This window comes from Sinocyclocheilus anshuiensis, unplaced genomic scaffold (assembly GCF_001515605.1).
Source record: "Sinocyclocheilus anshuiensis isolate Anshui unplaced genomic scaffold, SAMN03320099.WGS_v1.1 scaffold1832, whole genome shotgun sequence".
Taxonomy (NCBI): Eukaryota; Metazoa; Chordata; class Actinopteri; order Cypriniformes; family Cyprinidae; genus Sinocyclocheilus; species Sinocyclocheilus anshuiensis.
This window is the reverse complement of record NW_015555884.1, coordinates 252,638-271,005: the sequence shown is the minus strand read 5'-3', so window position 1 is coordinate 271,005 and position 18,368 is coordinate 252,638. Positions and strand designations below refer to the sequence as shown.

The 18,368-nt window shown below is 38.4% G+C and overlaps 1 long non-coding RNA gene across 3 annotated transcripts in view; it reads left to right on the top strand.

Moving 5' to 3' along the window:
- LOC107675877 (uncharacterized) overlaps positions 1-12,767 on the top strand; it is a 32,567-nt gene extending 19,800 nt beyond the window's left edge. The window contains exons 1-4 of one of the 3 annotated variants that reach the window (XR_001632646.1): positions 7,190-7,276; positions 7,882-7,953; positions 12,224-12,289; positions 12,370-12,767. This is a non-coding gene — a long non-coding RNA (uncharacterized LOC107675877). Of the gene's footprint in view, positions 1-7,189; positions 7,277-7,881; positions 7,954-11,126; positions 11,198-12,223; positions 12,290-12,369 lie in introns of those variants that run through there. The other 2 variants (XR_001632648.1, XR_001632647.1) reach the window with 2 other exon arrangements.
- Positions 12,768-18,368: the final 5,601 nt, after the last annotated feature.

The window sequence follows — 18,368 nt, the reverse complement described above, 5'->3', positions numbered from 1 at the left end:
ACATTCAATTACAATACAATATTTACAAAGATGCTAGGTGACTAAGCCTTTAACTATTTTATTAATTATACAGTATTTACCTGTGAAATAACGAGCACATTTACCAGTCATGTGACACAATGTTTATCTGTGTAAGTAAGATCAAAAGTGCTGCAGTATGTTCCCTTTGAGCTTTTCACATACCCCTATTGCTATTTATATGCATTTTTTTTTTTTTACCTATGGCAGCGATGTGAGATTACACGTCAAACTTGTATGAGCCTGGCTTCCATCTCAGCTTCATAACTATGCTACAAAGATAAAATGTGACAGCAGGATCCTTTTCGGTTCCTAATCCATAGAGCTGAGGATGAAATCTTGTTTAAAAATCTGGTACGGTGAAGTCCTTGTTTCGATAAGAACATACAACTCGGCAAGTTCTTCCTCGAGATGTTACAGCTGTGTACAACTGCAGGCAAAATAAATAAAAACACCTCCTGGCAGGTTGACCCCAGAGGAGCGACGCATCCCGCATTTCAATTAAAATCTCAGAATCTGATGGTTGCGGTGATGGTTTGTCTCATAATTCTCTGTCTAGTAAAGCATGAAATGCTTTGAGAAACTTTGTTTCGAAGAATTTTTTTAATGAACAAACTATCCTGAGATTGAGATCCTGAGGAAAGAAAATATATAGATAAAGAGAAATGTTTTGCACAGAATTGCTTAAACATTTCCTGCAAGACAATTCTGTAATATTTAACGTTTTTCTTCTTTTAGTATTCACATTCACACTGCTGTGTCATTGGTAGTCACTGTATCACATTGCTGCTCATTTGCATAAAGTTGAGCTCTGTTGCATCACCATTGGTCTCTGTCACATGTGTCATAAGAAATCTCTCACTGAAAAGAGATTTGAGATCACTTTGTCGATGCAAATCACTGTAATTGTGAACACCCCTTTAGTATCACCTGTAAAAATGTTGATTCTGCATGTAAAATAAGGCCTAATTAAATTGTATTCACAGTTAATGATGCAACAAGATGCAACCTCAGGGTCAGGTGATCCGATTAAAAGTGATCAGTCAAGATAGATGGCCATGCATGTTCTCTAATTAACTGAGTTCCTATCATTTTGGACCCCAATTACGTATTTTGCACTGTGCACTTGTGATTAGATCACCTGAGGCTGATGTTTCTTCTAAACTGCACTTCTGGTGTTGTACAGAATAAACAATTCTGCAGAAGGCAGACTAAAAAAAAAATATGTTTCTTGAATTAGAGCTGAATGAATGGACAGCATTCATCTGGAGTCTATCCACATGCCCATTGATTTTCAATATGCTGAAGCTGTGAGAAATATTGCACAGAAATATTTAGAGCTAATTAATACACAAGACAAGGATGGCTTCATAGTTCATAGAAGTTCAAGTTTGTTTCCAAACATATGGAAGCCCCCAGAGGTAATGCATTATTATTTTTCTGTCTGGTTTTCATGAGATCTGGATTTTATTTTCTTGTTAAAAGTTTTGACAAACCAAGTTACAGTATGTAGCCTTTCCCTTGAGAAACATAACAGTGATGCATGGCCTCTAAATAACTTGACAATATTAAATAACTAGCATCCTCTTTGATCAACAGCAAACCTACTGTAAGTATTTGTAACACGTAGTATGTATGAGTTCAGGTAAATTCAGGCCACTTTTTAGTCACAGAATTGCAAAAAATTAGCCCAAATCTGTCGCGCCAATATCCTTGTGAGCAGTATGCCGACATATAATGCCATTGCGCTTTGGGCGTCCCGAGTTCGAGTCCCAGCTCATGGATCTTTCCTAATCCTGTCCCCCCTCTCCCACTTCGCTTCCGGTCTAATACTGTCCTGTTACAATAAAAGCAAAAATGGCAAAAAAATAAAAAAGGCCTGAATCTGTGAATTCAGCCAAAATATACTGCGTTTAGTTACTCTACAAAGTGAAACATTCTCAAAGAGGAGGATTTTTATAAATATTCATACATACAGGAAAAAATTACAGACAAATGTTAATACAGTTCTAGGTGTAAACAGGACCTGTTAATGCACACACTTGTCCTGCATTTCATTTTGCAGCAGTAGCAATCTTGAGAAGTCAAGCTCTCGCTAAAGTTGGCTCATAGTAAATACCTGCCGATGAACGGGAAATGAGGAGGGTGCACCTTCCTCTGCATGGTTTGTGCAAAATCACTGAACCTGCTGGCTGTGCACACTTACACGGGAAATCAGGGTCTCCGAGGTGCCGTGAAAAGCCAGAGGAGCCTGTCAGTTCTTATAAAGCCCAGCTCTGGAGAGGTGTAACTCCACTCAGGAGCGCCTGGTCTGAAATGGCCTGGCACATTTTGATGGGCAGCCAGAGTCTCGATTGTGCACGACTAGCTGCTGACTGGCATTGTGCAAAGCAGAAAGCGCCGATGTGCCCATTTGCACGGCAATTACCAAGCAGGGTGTTTTGAGAGGGGGCCAAGTTTCATTGCAGGGATACATAGTCTGAATAATGCACTGAACAACACTTCATTAATAGAGACAACATCTTTCCGTTATCAAAGTGAATTTGCAATGAGGCAACAAGCAATTAGCGCATTTGCGCAGCGTCCTGGGTAATGAATCTCATGAAATATGGACCGATCACAAGTGATGTCTTTGTCTAGTCTTGCCTCATTGACGGCGCCTTGTTATTGATGGTACACGTCAACCGACTTGGAATCGGCGGTTAGAGCATCCGCTGATGAAAACGTACGGCTTGCGGCCAGACCTCGTGCACTCGGTGAAGTGTGAAAGCAAATTGGTCAGCACGATCTTGTGTAATAGTTTGCGGTCTAGCGAGGCACTTTCTGTAATAAAATCCGTCTTCGTGATGTTCCTCAGATATAAAGCAGGCTAACAGATAAACCAGATAATCTCCTGCCAACCCGCCTTCTAATATCCCTGAGATATCCAGATATATAGCTTTTAATGTGCCTCTCTCTGCAGGATGGCTTGCAGGATAGTTGCAGCCTGGGTTTGTTACTTGAGCCGAGAACGAACATTATACATTTGGATATTTGTATTCGGACAATCTCATTAATGTAGCGCCAGCCATTTCCAGTTGATTGCGGCATAAAACCAGCCCTCAGTACCTGAGCCACTGATTTACAGGTAGCCAAACAATGCAGGAGTCACATGTCTAAGGTTGAAGGGAGATGATTTCATCAAACAGCATGCGGTGTTACGCGCATGATTAAAGTCGCGGCATACATGGTGGGAGATGCGTACTTAGTTCAATGCTAACAAGAAAAACAGTGACATGTTTCTTTCTCTTCCCTACCCCCTTTTCCAAAAAAAGTGCATCATAAAAGCCTTGGCAGTAGCTCCGAGCTGTAGGAAAGGATACCTGGTGGTAAATACAGTGGGTACGGAAAGTATTCAGACCCCCTTCCCAAAAAGACTCATGGCTGTATTAGATCAAAAGGGTGCTTCTACTAAATACTGAGCAAAGGGTCTGAATACTTAGGACCATGTGATATTTCAGTTTTTCTTTTTTAATAAATCTGCAAAAATGTCAACGATTCTGTGTTTTTCTGTCAATATGGGGTGCTGTGTGTACATTAATGAGGAAAAAAAATTAACTTAAATGACTTTAGCAAATGGCTGCAATATAACAAAGAGTGAAAAATTGAAGGGGGTCTGAATACTTTCCGTACCCACTGTAATTCAAAGCTATGCTGTGCATGTTTAAGTGCGCCAAGAAAAAAAGGAAGCGGCATGTGTGTTAGTCTGCACTGGGGAGCTCTATGGGACTGCTTCAACCAGAAAGAAGAAAATGCTTCTTTTCCCTCTCTCACCTTCTTTGGTGTTTGCTTTCACATGCACCCTTACTGCCGCCTTCTCTCGTGACAACCTGCTAGAGCCCTCGGGGCAGAGGGTGAGGGGAGACGGATGGGTTTGGTGGGAATGGCGTCCCTGTCCCTGTCCCCTCTGCTATCATATCTTGGGTATCACGGCTCTTGATCTTTATCTCACAGTCAGGTTTATCTGTCAAGTCCTTGAAAGTGCAGGCTCCCTTCACGTCAGCTATGCACGAAGCTGAAACACAGAGACTCCAGATTAGAGCAGGCTGCCGGTTAGCTTTATCTTCTTAGCCTCCTGTTGCAGTGAAATTGGCTACGGAGGGCTCCAGAGAGAAAAAAACCCAGACCGTGTTGGTCAGGTACACCAGTGAAAGAGCACTGCTTATCTCAAGTTGGCTTTCGGTATGAAAAAAAGAAAGATCACAATTCTCCTTGGTCTCTCAGGGGTCAGCCTGGATTGGTTCCAATCGAGCGCTTGTTTTATTGAAGAACAAAACCGTTTTCTGCAGATCTTTTTTGTGTGTGTGTGTGTGTGGTTTGAAGGTATCATCCTTCACGGAGTGTTGTGGGAAGGAGAGGTGAGCTGAGAAAGGATTTAGACAGATCAATGCGCCCCTGTTTGAAACGTGTGCCATGGGCAGCGAATCCTCACTTTTATTGAATTGCGAGGACAGTGGCAAACATGTCCAAGAACCATCAGTGAAGTATGGCTAATATAAATTAAATGTGATTTTGAGGATTGACATGGATTTATTTAGTGTGTTTACCTGTGCACAATTTGCTGCTACAATGCAATTATGCTTCTGCATGGTCTCCAGGGCATTGCTATGCATGTAAGGTGTTCTCCAAGGGTCTTGTCGGTGGTTGCTTATTGTTTTATTCAAAATACCCCATAACCCAAGTCTCTTTTCCAAGTTTCTTGTCCGTAGGTAGGTAGTCTTCTTCACTGTGGGATTTTTGAGTTTGGGCGAATAAAAGTGCTTTGGAAAGCACCACTACTAAATACATTCAAACGTTAAAAATATATACTGACCTAGCTGCTCAAAGCTCAAATCTGAAATTCCTAAACAACCTAACAGTCTAGCCAAAGACGCATCTGCTGTTGCTCAGCTTAGATTTTTTTATTCTCATTGTCTGTCTTAGCTTCACCTGACTCTGAATTTCTTTCTGTCTAGCCTTGTCTCTAACCTTCACATGATGTCCCCCTCGTGGTTTTCGTTTCTTAAGATTCCCACATCTTCATCCTCCCTTGCCGTGTGATTGGCAGCTTGTATTATCTGTGAATCTTCACCATGCGCTTTCTCTAGCTAAGCTCGGGGAAACTTAGAGAGCTTCTGCTATCTTCTCGAGCCTGCGGCCAGCATCGGGGCAGAGGAGCTAAAGCTGACACTGGGGCTTGGGTCTCTTATCTCCCTCATTTTCTACAAGAATCCGGCATCCTCCCCCATCAACGAGTTAATTGCTAGAGGACAGAAAAATTGCAGAGACCCAATCTCCATTTAGCCCTTCACACCAAGAAAAAGAGAAAATCTGTTTTAGCATTTTATTATTATTAATATTTATGCCACAAGCGCCATATGTTGTCACGCATAGGAATGTATATACAACCTGCATCCTGCAGCATTCATGTTGACCCACTTACAGAAGAGCCTGGATTGTGGATGCTGCAGAGGTTGCGTACACCTGCCGGAGACAGAGAGGTCATACGGGACATCCTCTTTGGAGCCTTAGTTCAGAAGTTCTCGATCGAGATGGGCTGCTTGAGAATTTGTAACATGTTTAGAGTCTTGTTAAGAAGAGGTGCAACTCCAAGGTTGCCGATGTGTGGTGCAATCTAAATTTTCACATTAGAGATTAATACCTTATTTACGTAGCGTGCCTCCTGCTGATTTGTTCTTAGATGTGAAAAAAACATAGTTTAAATCAGTAGGATGTCAAGGCATGTTAGCTGATGGGATTAATAGTATAGCATGAGATTTTCATGGGTGTGGGTGTATGTGGGAAAGCCTGTGACATCCAACGGTGATAATTAGTGGAGAAACCAGTCTCAGTGTGCATAATGCTGACCTTAATTACATGTTAGCGAAGTTGCCTTAAGGAAAGCCTAATTTGAATCAAGTAGGTCCCTACATAGAATATTATTGTGTGGTATGATTGACTATGCTAAACTATCTAACAGGAAGTAGGCCAAATGAGAGTTTTATGAGTGTTCCCGAGCTTATATCTTGCACTGATAATCATGTTTAAGATGCATTTGATTCTTGTGATGTCGGCGTGACAGTCAATCTCCACTTTGATAGGGTGGATTATTGTTATTAATAGTATTAGAAGACACATCTGATTGAATCGGTCTTCTAGGCTGATTGAAGATTTGTAGACTGGAAAACATCATAATCTTTAAGATATTTAGAATCTTCATTAAAGATCTATTGTGCGTTTTAAGTTATTTACTTTCCAAAGAAGCTTCCTTGTGCTTTTATTCTCTCAGTATCTCAGTTTCTCATTTTTCTCCTTTGGGTTCTAATTATTGTTGGATAAAAACCTTTTTCGTATGCCACAGTGGCAACACTACGTCTGTGTTTCTTCTCCCAGGGTAGAGGAATTGCAAGACACATTCATTCCCAATCCAGACATAGTGTCTGCGTCCCACGGTATTCCAGTTCTCCAATTTGGGAGTTCAGAGTGTACATGTTTTTTTGCCAGGTGAAGTATTAAAATGCATTGATGCTAAAGCCAGATGCCAAATGCAAAATTCTGTAAAAAGAACCAAATCACCCACGTGATGATTGCACAGCTCAAAGGCATCTCTTGTACAACAGCTTTTGAGCAGTTCAATTAATTATTATTATTATTATTTTTGTTAGTAATGCTTGCACACCTTTAACCTAAGTATTACACTTCAGCATGTAACTTGCTCTCAAATTGTGCAGCTTATTGGGTGTTTTGCACAAACGTGTGGTTCTCTTTCAGCTGGCAGACAATAATATTGTCAGCAGCCAGATTTGTGTGGAATTCTCATTTGAATTGAGATTTTTTATTTTTGATTTTAATGTAGCAAACAGGATACACACATCTGATTGAATCGGTCTTCTAGGCTGATTGAAGATTTGTAGACTGGAAAACATCATAATCTTTAAGATATTTAGAATCTTCATTAAAGATCTATTGTGCGTTTTAAGTTATTTACTTTCCAAAGAAGCTTCCTTGTGCTTTTATTCTCTCAGTATCTCAGTTTCTCATTTTTCTCCTTTGGGTTCTAATTATTGTTGGATAAAAACCTTTTTCGTATGCCACAGTGGCAACACTACGTCTGTGTTTCTTCTCCCAGGGTAGAGGAATTGCAAGACACATTCATTCCCAATCCAGACATAGTGTCTGCGTCCCACGGTATTCCAGTTCTCCAATTTGGGAGTTCAGAGTGTACATGTTTTTTTGCCAGGTGAAGTATTAAAATGCATTGATGCTAAAGCCAGATGCCAAATGCAAAATTCTGTAAAAAGAACCAAATCACCCACGTGATGATTGCACAGCTCAAAGGCATCTCTTGTACAACAGCTTTTGAGCAGTTCAATTAATTATTATTATTATTATTTTTGTTAGTAATGCTTGCACACCTTTAACCTAAGTATTACACTTCAGCATGTAACTTGCTCTCAAATTGTGCAGCTTATTGGGTGTTTTGCACAAACGTGTGGTTCTCTTTCAACTGGCAGACAATAATATTGTCAGCAGCCAGATTTGTGTGGAATTCTCATTTGAATTGAGATTTTTTATTTTTTATTTTAATGTAGCAAACAGGATACAAGTTGTAATTTTAATTTCAATGTTAGAACAAGATTGAAATTAATTCAAAGAAATTTATAGAAAATAGGAATGAACTTTTGTGGACCAGGGTGCAACACTCACCACTCAAATGTTCTTCATAAAATGTAAAAATCCAGTTTATGACAATTGTAATGTCTGTAACCAGAGCAGAACCGCTGCTGTGGGAAACCGACAGGAGGGTGATTGTTTAACAAATTTTGTTGTTTTGTACCCTGCTAGTGAACTTGTGAAAATGACTCAATCTAAACTCAGCTTCTGCTGAAGACTGTGGCTTCAAATATATTTTTCTAGGTATTTTTTGTTGCTACTTATCTTTGCTTCCTCCTGTAAAACATAGCAGTGCCTTTATCATGTTTTCATGTGCATATAGTAATTTACAGACACTTTTATCCAAAGTGACTTACAGTGGATTCAGGATATGTATTTTCAATGTACATTGCTGTTACTAGCATCAAATTTAGCCGCAGGAACGCTAATCAGGCTAATGTGGACTCATAGCCGTACTGTAGCTATCAGAGTTTAGGAGTGTTTTACACTTTCTGAACACTCCTATATTCTGGTCGCCATGAAACACTTTTCCAAAATCATCTGTGGCGTATATGTTTAATCAGATTATGAAAACATGGATCTAAATGGTAACTGGTGTTATATAAAGCTACTTAGCAATTCAGTCCCCGTCGGCTCATCTCTCTCTCTCTTTTTTCTCCGCCATAGTAGCTGTTAATTATATGTTTCCATTGTTGTGCTTTTATAGAGTAGCTCATCCAGTAACATAAATTAATGATTTACACCAATATGTGATGCGTCTGCTGGGCAATCAACCCTGGTTGTGGAGTAAGTGAGCACTCTTACCTTTTCTGTTGGGCTTGTGCAGTGTGTGTGTGTGTGTGTGTGTGTGTGTGTGTGTGTGTGTTTTCTCTCTCTCTCTCTCTCTGTGTGTGTGTGAGTTCTCTCTCTCTCTGTGTGTGTGTGTGTGTGTGTGTGTGTGTGTGTGTGTGTGTGTGTGTGTGTGTGTAAGAGACTGCACTAGATGGGGAGGGCGACCGAGCTCCAGGCTCCTGAATTAAGATTAGACTTGTTCCGACCTGCACCCTACAGACAAATGTAATGTCATTTGTCCTTTGTAGGATATTCTGCATTTAGGCGTTCTTTGGAAAGGCTGTGCCTCATACTGGCTGTTTACAAATAATAGTGCCCATGAATTATGCCACATTAATGTTGGAGTATACATTCTGTAACCCTGAGGATGGAAATGATTTTTTGCTTATGAACTCTATTTTGAAATGCAGCGTCCTTTTGTTATGTGTGAATTTTTCATGCTAATTGGTTTTTTGATAGGCGCTGTGTTTTGAGGGTTTTATTTTGCATCATAGCTTTAGAATTCTCTACTGTAGCAATTGAGAGACGAGTGTGTCTCGCGTTTGGATCTGAAAAGCAGTTCAAGGAGACAGAATGCTGAGTGTAGTCGAGTCTGCTTTGCTGAGACGACTGTTAAAAATGTTTTACCACAACTTAGCATTTCGGGTAAGCTAGTGAACCTCAAACAAACTGCAACTGGTACAAAGATGTGCAAAAAAGAGTTTCTCATGCAGGAGTACAGTCAAAGATTGATTTAGAGAGTGAAGTGGTAGATGTTTTTATTCATCGGACATCCTTTAAAAGTCAACGTAAAATACAAAGTGTCCCTTTTTACTCTATTATTAAAAATTTTGGTCTTCTTATGCATAATTCATTAGTGCATGCAATTCCAAGAAGAAGCATATCTGTCAGCTTAATCTTAATCAAAATATAAAATCTTGCTTCGCCTCTAAAAACATTTTTGATCTCTTAGACTGAAAATAAAAGCTATTTAGGCTTTTTTTTTTTTTGTTGCTATTTTAGCAAATTTACATTGAAGTCTGTGTCTGTTCTAGAACAGAAAGCCCACTTTTCAAAATTAAATTAATTCTACATGAATAAAATCAAGTCCATTTTGTTTCTTGTTTGTCTTCTTTCACATAGAAATATGTCATGTAACAAAAGTAAATGGACTATGAATGATTTTTTATGTTGATTTTTAAAAATAAACTGATGTTCCTCTTCTAGCATTACAATTCTGAAAAGCAGTCTTACCTCAAACTTGCTTCATCTTTTGAGCCAATGTTGTTTTGTCAAAGGGTTGGCGGTTCTCAAACAAGCAGAGAAATGGTCTAAAAAGCCAAATAGTCCATGTTAATGCAGGAATCAACCTACACATGGTTTATTCATGGTTATCGTTTTGCATATTAAACTGGGTTAGAAGTAGGCCTATTTTAACCTCAAAAACTTTAGAGTTCACCTTACACTTATTGGCATTGATGGTTTCACAAAGAACCTTAAACATCCATGGAGACTTTCCATTGCACAAAAGGTTCTTTTTAGTGAAAGAAGGTTCTTAAGATGATTAAAATGCTCTTCACACTAAGAAAAATGGTTCTTTTCAGAAATATTCTATGGTGAAACTAGTCCTTCTATCACCACAAAATGCACAATTTGGAACCTTTTTTTTTTTTTTTTAAATACACGAACATGTATTTCACTTTTGCTATTGTGCTGTTATAGATTCAGCAGGCTTGCGAAACGCATTGTGCTGCAGTCTTCTAAGATTTTGAGATTTTGTTTACTTTTTTCTGAAATTACCTTCATACACTTCAATGGTCACACATACAGTACAATCCTCCTTCTCAAATACACTTGAGATTATTTGTTTTAACCCACTAGACAACTCCCTTCTCAGATCATTCCATTGCTCAGATGAAAGCCACTTGTCTCTTCTGATTATCTTCAAGCCTACAAAAATGGGGTGTGGGGCTGAAAAGAGGAAAGGGATGGAAAGAGAGAGAGAATGAAAGTGAAAAGAATGAGTAATGCTTCGGAAAGCCTGAAATTAAACTGCTTAATTATGCATCCTTCATACATTAATCTTTCATGACATGGGAACTAACATTTTCAATTATACAACGCTTCCAAACACTGGAAAAACTGGAATATAAGAGACGGCTGGAAAAATATATGAAAGGCAAAGAGACAGAATACACATCCTGAGAAAGACGATAAGCTGGAGGAATTTCATATTCTTCTCTATCGTCATTGTTATTGCTCTTATTGTTGTCAAACGACTTACTTCCTCTGGCTTTCCCGTTCTGTTGCTCGCTCTCCGCATTGTCATTAACAGTGTAATGGCACGTGATGTTTTGGGCTGTTTGCTGGATATAATTACCTGATGAAATGTTAATGTGCAGTGGCAGAAGGCGTAGCAGGGAATAGAGTGAACTAAATGGGCTAAAGAGATCTCTGACCATGATCCGCTGAAGTGCAACAGTGGGAAATGGGTGAATCCAGGTGTGATTGTGTGTGTGTTTGCTGCTCATTGGGTTTGGTTGCCTTGATCTTTACATTAACCACCCTGCTAGGCAAGCTATGTGATCTCCTGTACAGCCTGCTCAGCATGTGATGCTATCGAAGTTGACTGATTATGATAATACAAAGGTCACCAAATGGATTGCATACTTGTAGGGTGTGTATTAGAGATGCACTGATATAAATCTGTCTGTTTTTGTTAAGCCGAAAATTTTATATTGAAATGAACACATAATAAATATACACAGTACACACATATAGTATGTAAACAAACTTTTATTTTGAATGCAATTAATCGCAATTAATTTTTATGTTTTGAAAATGTTTGTTAAATTTTAATTTTGAATGTTTTGCATCCCTGGAATTATTATTTTTTTAATCGTTCTGTTAAGTTAATGCACTTTGAACAAACTTAAATGAGCAAACAATGAAGACTTGTATTTTTTATTAAGCAACATAAACTATGAGCAATAGATTTTTTTTTACAGTATTTATTAATATTTCTTCATCCAAGTTAGCTAATGCATTAATAATGTTAATGAATATTAGCCATTTATTAGTAAAATAATTACATGAAACTGGTAACATGTAACAATAAGGTTATTGTTAAGTTGTTACCAGTTTCTTGTATTAGTTTTACTGATAAATGGCTGTTTTTATTTTATTTTATTTTAAAATAACAAATAATAAAACAATAAAGCTCTGTAGTCAATACATTTGTGCTACAGGTGAGTTTAGGCATTCGCAGCATAATGTGCAATATAAAAAATGTATATACATTTTTATTTTTTCTAAAGATTACATTTAACAGTGTTATTTAATTATTAGTTAATTTAGTTATTTAATTATTAGTTAATAACTGTTTTTAAAGATATACTTTATCAGCGAGTATTACATAAGTGAACATTACATTACATTGTACTTTAAATATAAAAATAGAGGAAACAAGCATGTAGAATTAATATTGACTACTAAATATTTTTTGTTTGTTCATTTATATTTTATTATTTATTTATATCTTATAAACCATAACCAAAATGGTTTGACGAACACCAGTTTCTTTCTTTATGGATTTCATTTGGATTGTCAGTCATAAACCAGATAGGTTGCATCAGTATTTTTGGTTTAATTTTCTGGAAGTGAAAGACTGTCCATTTTATTTTTGTAAATTTGTACGATTCAGGAGCATCTTAACGTTATCAGACATTGCCCCGAAACTCCAATTTTGATTTAAAGGGATTTTTAAAAGGTAATTTCATCCACAACAGTATAGAAGTCATCCTCATTCTGGACATTTGTGAGCGATTTTTCTATTCTTGCACATCTCAGCAGCTCACCGTGTCATCTGCAGATCAAGTCTCATGAAGCATGCAATCAATAAGACACCACAAGCAGCAGGGTAAACAATTCCTGAAGTCTGGCAGCAGCGGACGGACTTCATCAGTGATGGCCTCCTTCCGAGATACGCCCGGTGCCTTTTGGAGATGGGCTGCATGTTGACCCAGTGTCAAGTCCGTGCTGCAGGAGGGCATTCCGTCCGCTCCGCCAGGGCAGCGTGGGGTTTCACAGCACGCCTGCTTCCGGACCGCTCCAGAACAAAGACCCTGACTGGGGCCAAGACCTGCCGCCGCTCCTCTGAGCTCGTGCCACAAGCAAACATACACAATCGCACACTGTTGAACACACCCTCAGACATATACACGGGACGACTCTCTTGGGGCCCTTTTGGCCCAGCATATGACGGTTCCCAACAATAGCCTTCAGCAGATGCCTGCGGTCCAGAGCCAAACAGATGGGAGGACCGGAGTGGATTTGGACAGGCGAAGCGTCGCCCGCAGCGCCAGCTTAAGACCCGAGGCTGTCACAGGAGTGTATGGAGATAAATGAACATGGTGGGGGGCAAAACAGAGGGCAGTGCCAGGGTCCAGGAACAGCTTGCAGAGGGACAGGCTTGAAAGAGGCAAGGCACACGCATAGGAAACCAAGGGCGAGCTGGATGCCACCAAGACTAATCCTCCACCTGAGGGCAGGGAGATGGTTGTGCCTGAGGCAAGAGAAAACATGAGTGGACGACATGCTGGAAAATTAAACTTGGAGGCCTTTATTGGGTGCATGAGAAACTATGAATTACTGAAATGAAGCAATACTTACAATGCATGAGCTTGGTAACTAGCCTTGATCTTTATGTTGTCCGTCCCACTGTGAGAGTTACGTGACTTGCAGTACAACCACTTGCTTGACTGCGCACAGAGGGATTTTACATAGACTGTGATAACGATGTAACAGAGGTCAATAAATTCACTGAATATATGCAGTATGTGTTCTTAAAGATCCCATGAATGGTTCAGAGCATGCAATACAGTGCAACTGGTGGCTCTCAGAAGTAAAAAATTTGTATTTTTAAATGTATTTTTAATGGTACTGTATAAACCGTTCAAGATAGACCTACCATGAGCTTTGAGGTTTTTGATTAAAGGGGTCCTATTATGTTTTTTCACTTTTTCAACTTTAGTTAGTCTGTAATGTTGCTGTTTGAGCATAAAAAAGATCTGCAAAGTTACAAAGCTCAAAGTCCAATTCAAAAGGAGATATTTTATTTAACAGAAATCACTTTTCAAAAACTACAACGAACGACTCGTTTGGACTACAACGCATATTTTCCGGGATTTGTGATATCACAAATATCTACGAATGGGACGAGACCTGGTTGAGCTGCACTAGAGAAGGCAACAAGTGATATCACTAAGACGGAGACACGCTAGCCTTCCCAAGGCAGACGATCTTAGAGTGGTTACCATCATCAGGGCTCAAATTGATTTGATTTTGACGCAATAAGGTGGCGCAACTATAACGACATGTGAATAATCCCGCCCACTCTAAAGCGGTACTGAACTGCAGTGGAAACGCAACCCGTGCCGAGCCGAACCGTGCCGTGCCGTACTGAGCCGTGCCGAGTCGTACCACGCAGTGGAAAAGCTCCATTAGAGTGGTTACAATCATCCGGGTTTAAATCGCGCTCAAATTGATTTGATTTTGATGCAATATTTACCCTGAAGCTCGCAGGCGCTGTAATAATGTAAAATATGTGAAAAAATAATGTTTTTCGAACAACCTAGTATGAGAGTCTGTTCTAGTACACCCCCAAAACAACATCAAGACTTATTAAAAGAGCATAATAGGACCCCTTTAAGGTGATACATTTTTTTTTTGAAGCTATCTCATTTTCTGCTCATGTCTTCTGGACTAGGAATGATGTTAGCCACAATCCAACCAATTTCTGATACATATATTAGCTAAAAATCTACAAAAATCAATTTGGTCAGTCCCCACACTCAAAATTGTTAAACATTTATGTGTGTGTGTATTATTTAGCAGTTAATTTAAAATGGCTCATAAACAAATGGCAATGCATTGACATTTTTATACTGCACCTATGTCTTCGATTAAATTATGTACTTCGCAGTGCTTCATGCACAGAAAAAAAATTGTGTAGAAAAAAATTTGAAATTGCTAGTAAATTTCACAAGTACAATGAAACAGCAAGTAACATTAAATTAACCTTTAAATTCTGAAATAGAAAAAAATGAAATAGTATTTTCTTGTAAAACATGCTCCAGGAATCCTTGTTTAATTTACAATTAAAAATCTATTTTACAGTGTGGGATTGTAGTTTTAAGTACACGCAATATGGTAGTGTTTTTCCCCAAGAAACATTCATACGCTTAAAATAAAAGGTTGTAATTGTGCAATTATTATTTTTTTGGTTGGTTCATGGCTTTGGACTCTTGGACTGAATATATTTTGGAAATAATAAATAAATAACGAATGAGAAAACTACTTCTATATATGGCTTAAAAAGTGTTTTGCACTTTTGTTTTGTTTCTGTTGCACTCTGTTGTCTTTCCTACAGTATGAATATAAATGAATGACAAAGCAAATATATATTTACAAGTGGAACGAAATATGGCAGAAATGCTTATCTATAAAATGATCAAATTAATATATAATGTAATATAATCTGCATCAGTGAGCAGGAAGCAAGCCTGTAGCAAATTATGTAAAATTAATAAATTTCATGGTATGCTTTATGTAACAAAAACATTAGTTTTGATACCATGTGTAAATAAATTATAGAATATATATACATATTCATTATTTAAAATTCAGATGTAGTTATCGGGTCTATTGTCCACATTGTATACACTCATATATGCATAAGGTCATGTGTTCAATTCCCAAACTTGTTTATTTTATATAAATACACATTATGCATGTGGCAGATACTTGCATCCCATTTAATCATGTGTTTGATTCCCAGGGAGAGCATGATATATATCTAAATTCATCCCATCACACCCCCCCACACACACACACACCCTGGGAATCGAACCTATGACCTTACTGTTGCTCGGTGAAGCTATTGTCAAATTAGTATAACTCACAGGCTCTCATGAATTATTGCTTTCTTAATTGCAGTTGATTGCTATATATTTTTATGCAATCCAGAATGAAAACTGTTTGGTTAGTGTTCACAGGAAGACGTTTCCACTGGTGTCCGTTGATCTGGGTTGCGGTGTGTGCGCGTGTGTTCTCACATGGCCAGAATCAGCTGAAGTGAGCAGGTCAGGGATGTTCCCCTTGAAATGCTCCCAGGATGCTGACTCCAACAGACCTGTGATTAGCTTTCCGCTGGCAATGAGAGGTAATCTAAGGAGGAGAGGGTACAGCGGCCTAACTGCTACACACAAGCAAAACACACACACTTGCACAGATACATTTATGCCAAGCCCCACACTTTCCTACATCAATATTCAACACTTGAACACAAATACATGCTAGTAGACACACACTTAATTACACTTTTTCAATTACAGGCTGTACTTCGCACGCATGCACGCATTACCCTCACACTCGTGTCCCGAATGGCATAATGACTCTGAGAGCGCTACAGTGGACGGAGTGCTTACGGAGAGTAATTTAAGAGCCGGCTGAGCGGATGAGACCAGGGTCACGGGGAGACCCAGAAGGGTGTCCGTTATTAAACCGAAGGACTCTACAGAGAGCGGAGATGGAAGTTGCAGTGTGACATCACTCAGGGAGACTGATAGACAGAGGAAGACAGGAAAGAAGGGGGAGGGAGGCTTGATGTAAAAGTGTAATGAATTCCTTATGGCACAGCAGATCAGTACTGGATCCTCAGCTCTCACCGGCTGCTTTAAGCAAATGCTTCAAATCTTCTTCCATCGGCGAGAGAGGAGAAATCCATTTCTGTCTTCTGATTAGCTGAAATAAATGGTCAGAGCCTTAGCGGTTAGTACATGTGCTCCGACACTTTGAGCTGTGGTGCTCCTGTGGGAAAGTGTTTGAATCTGGCTCATCCCTTTAGCCCATACTCATTATTCTTGAATTGAGTTGATAATTATTGAATTTCCTGTCGGCATTTTCTCAGCCTCATATAATATAATGTTTATTATTATTATTATAACCATTTATTTTTTGGCATATTAAAAATGACATAAAGCCCATAATATTATTTTTAAAAGTGGTCCATATCAGGTCACTTATTTTATTGTATTTTATTATTATATATACAATTTTATTTTTATTTTATTTTTCTACTATGTTTGCTGTTAAGCTTGAAAAATTATATATTAAGCCCCAATGAAACTATTTTAAAAGTGGTCAATATGTATGTATATATCCGTGTATATATATATAAAGATACTATATTCAAAATAATTTATTTGATTTTATTTACTGTAGCTCTGAGATTACAAGGTGAAATGTAACCAAGTGAAAAAGTGATATCCATCTATCCATCTATCTATCCATTCATACAGTCATACATGCATTCATTGATTCATACATATATACATACTGTACATACATAAATTCATACATACACACATGCACTATACATGCAACATCACTTTTACTTAGATGTAGAGAAAGGGATCTTTTCAATTTGTGGAAGGCATGAAATTGCCTGTTTAATTGACTTATTTTCAATATAGTGAAGCACGTTTCCTGTTTATTTTGTTGAGATTAGAATTTAGTCTGGCATGTGTAGTTCAGGGTCTCAGCACGGTTGATTCTGAATCATCATATAAACATTACATTCTCCAACACAGCTTGGAATTCAGCCATCATCAAAAACTGCACACCCAAGAGTGTATTGTATGCCACTCACCCATGCAGAGGACTTACCTGGAATTGAATGTGTCTTGCTTGAAGCTCAAATCACTCTCCCCAGCTACCTCTTGTCTCACATGTCTGCCTGGACATTAGGCGTAATGAAAGCCAAACGTCACCTGTCAGGGAGAGTTGGAAATGACGCAGATCAACTGATCCTACCTCCCTGTTAAATGTTGTCACACTTCATACTTCATTATGGCTTTGAAGCGGAACCCGCTGCCCGCTGAATGCAAATGAGGTGCGCTCGACCTGATGCGCTCGCAGCCATCCGGACAGAGACGAGGAAGCAGGCAGATGCTGAGCAGGGATCATTAGAGAAAATGACAGGAAAATTAATAAAACTTTGTTTGGGGATAGTTCATATCAAAATGAAAATCGTCATTATTTCTTTTATCTGTTGAACCCAAAAGAAGATATTTTGAAGAATGTTGCTGGTAGCCATTGAGTTCCATAGTATGAAAAAAACAAATACTATGGAAGTCAATGGCTACTGGCAACTGTTTCATTTTGGGGTGAACTATTGCTTTATTATTATTATGTAGTTAGTATCTTCTTTTTTTCCATGGAGCTCAAATAGTATTCAAAACGGTTTAATATTTCAAGTCATTTGAATTGGATCTTTTCAATGAATCATTTGATGCAGTTCACAAAACCTTCCTGAATGATTCACTGACGAATCAAACTGATCCGGTACTTGAGTTCAAAAGGGAGGGGGAGATTGTCAGTGAATAATAACTTTAATTTCTGTCTGTTTTTCACACAAAGTTATCATATGACTTCAGAAGACTTTGAACATACAGCAGAAGATGAGTCGTGTAGACTGCTTTTATAATTGCTTTATGATTTTTACATACTGATGCTTGAACACTTTAGTCTCATTGTAATTGTATAGACAAGAAATATTTAAAAATTATCTTTTGTATTCAGCAGACGAGAGAAAGACATACATATTTTTGGAATGACATTGTAAATGTGTTTTTCGGTTATGAACTATTCCTTTAATCCAAGCATTTGATTTTAGATATCATTCTAGGCATTTTACTGACAATAATTAAGGTCAGTTGGCAGACATCTTGCCTCATGAAATAAAACAGTTCTATAATAAATTCATTTCAAAGAGTTCATCGTCTCTG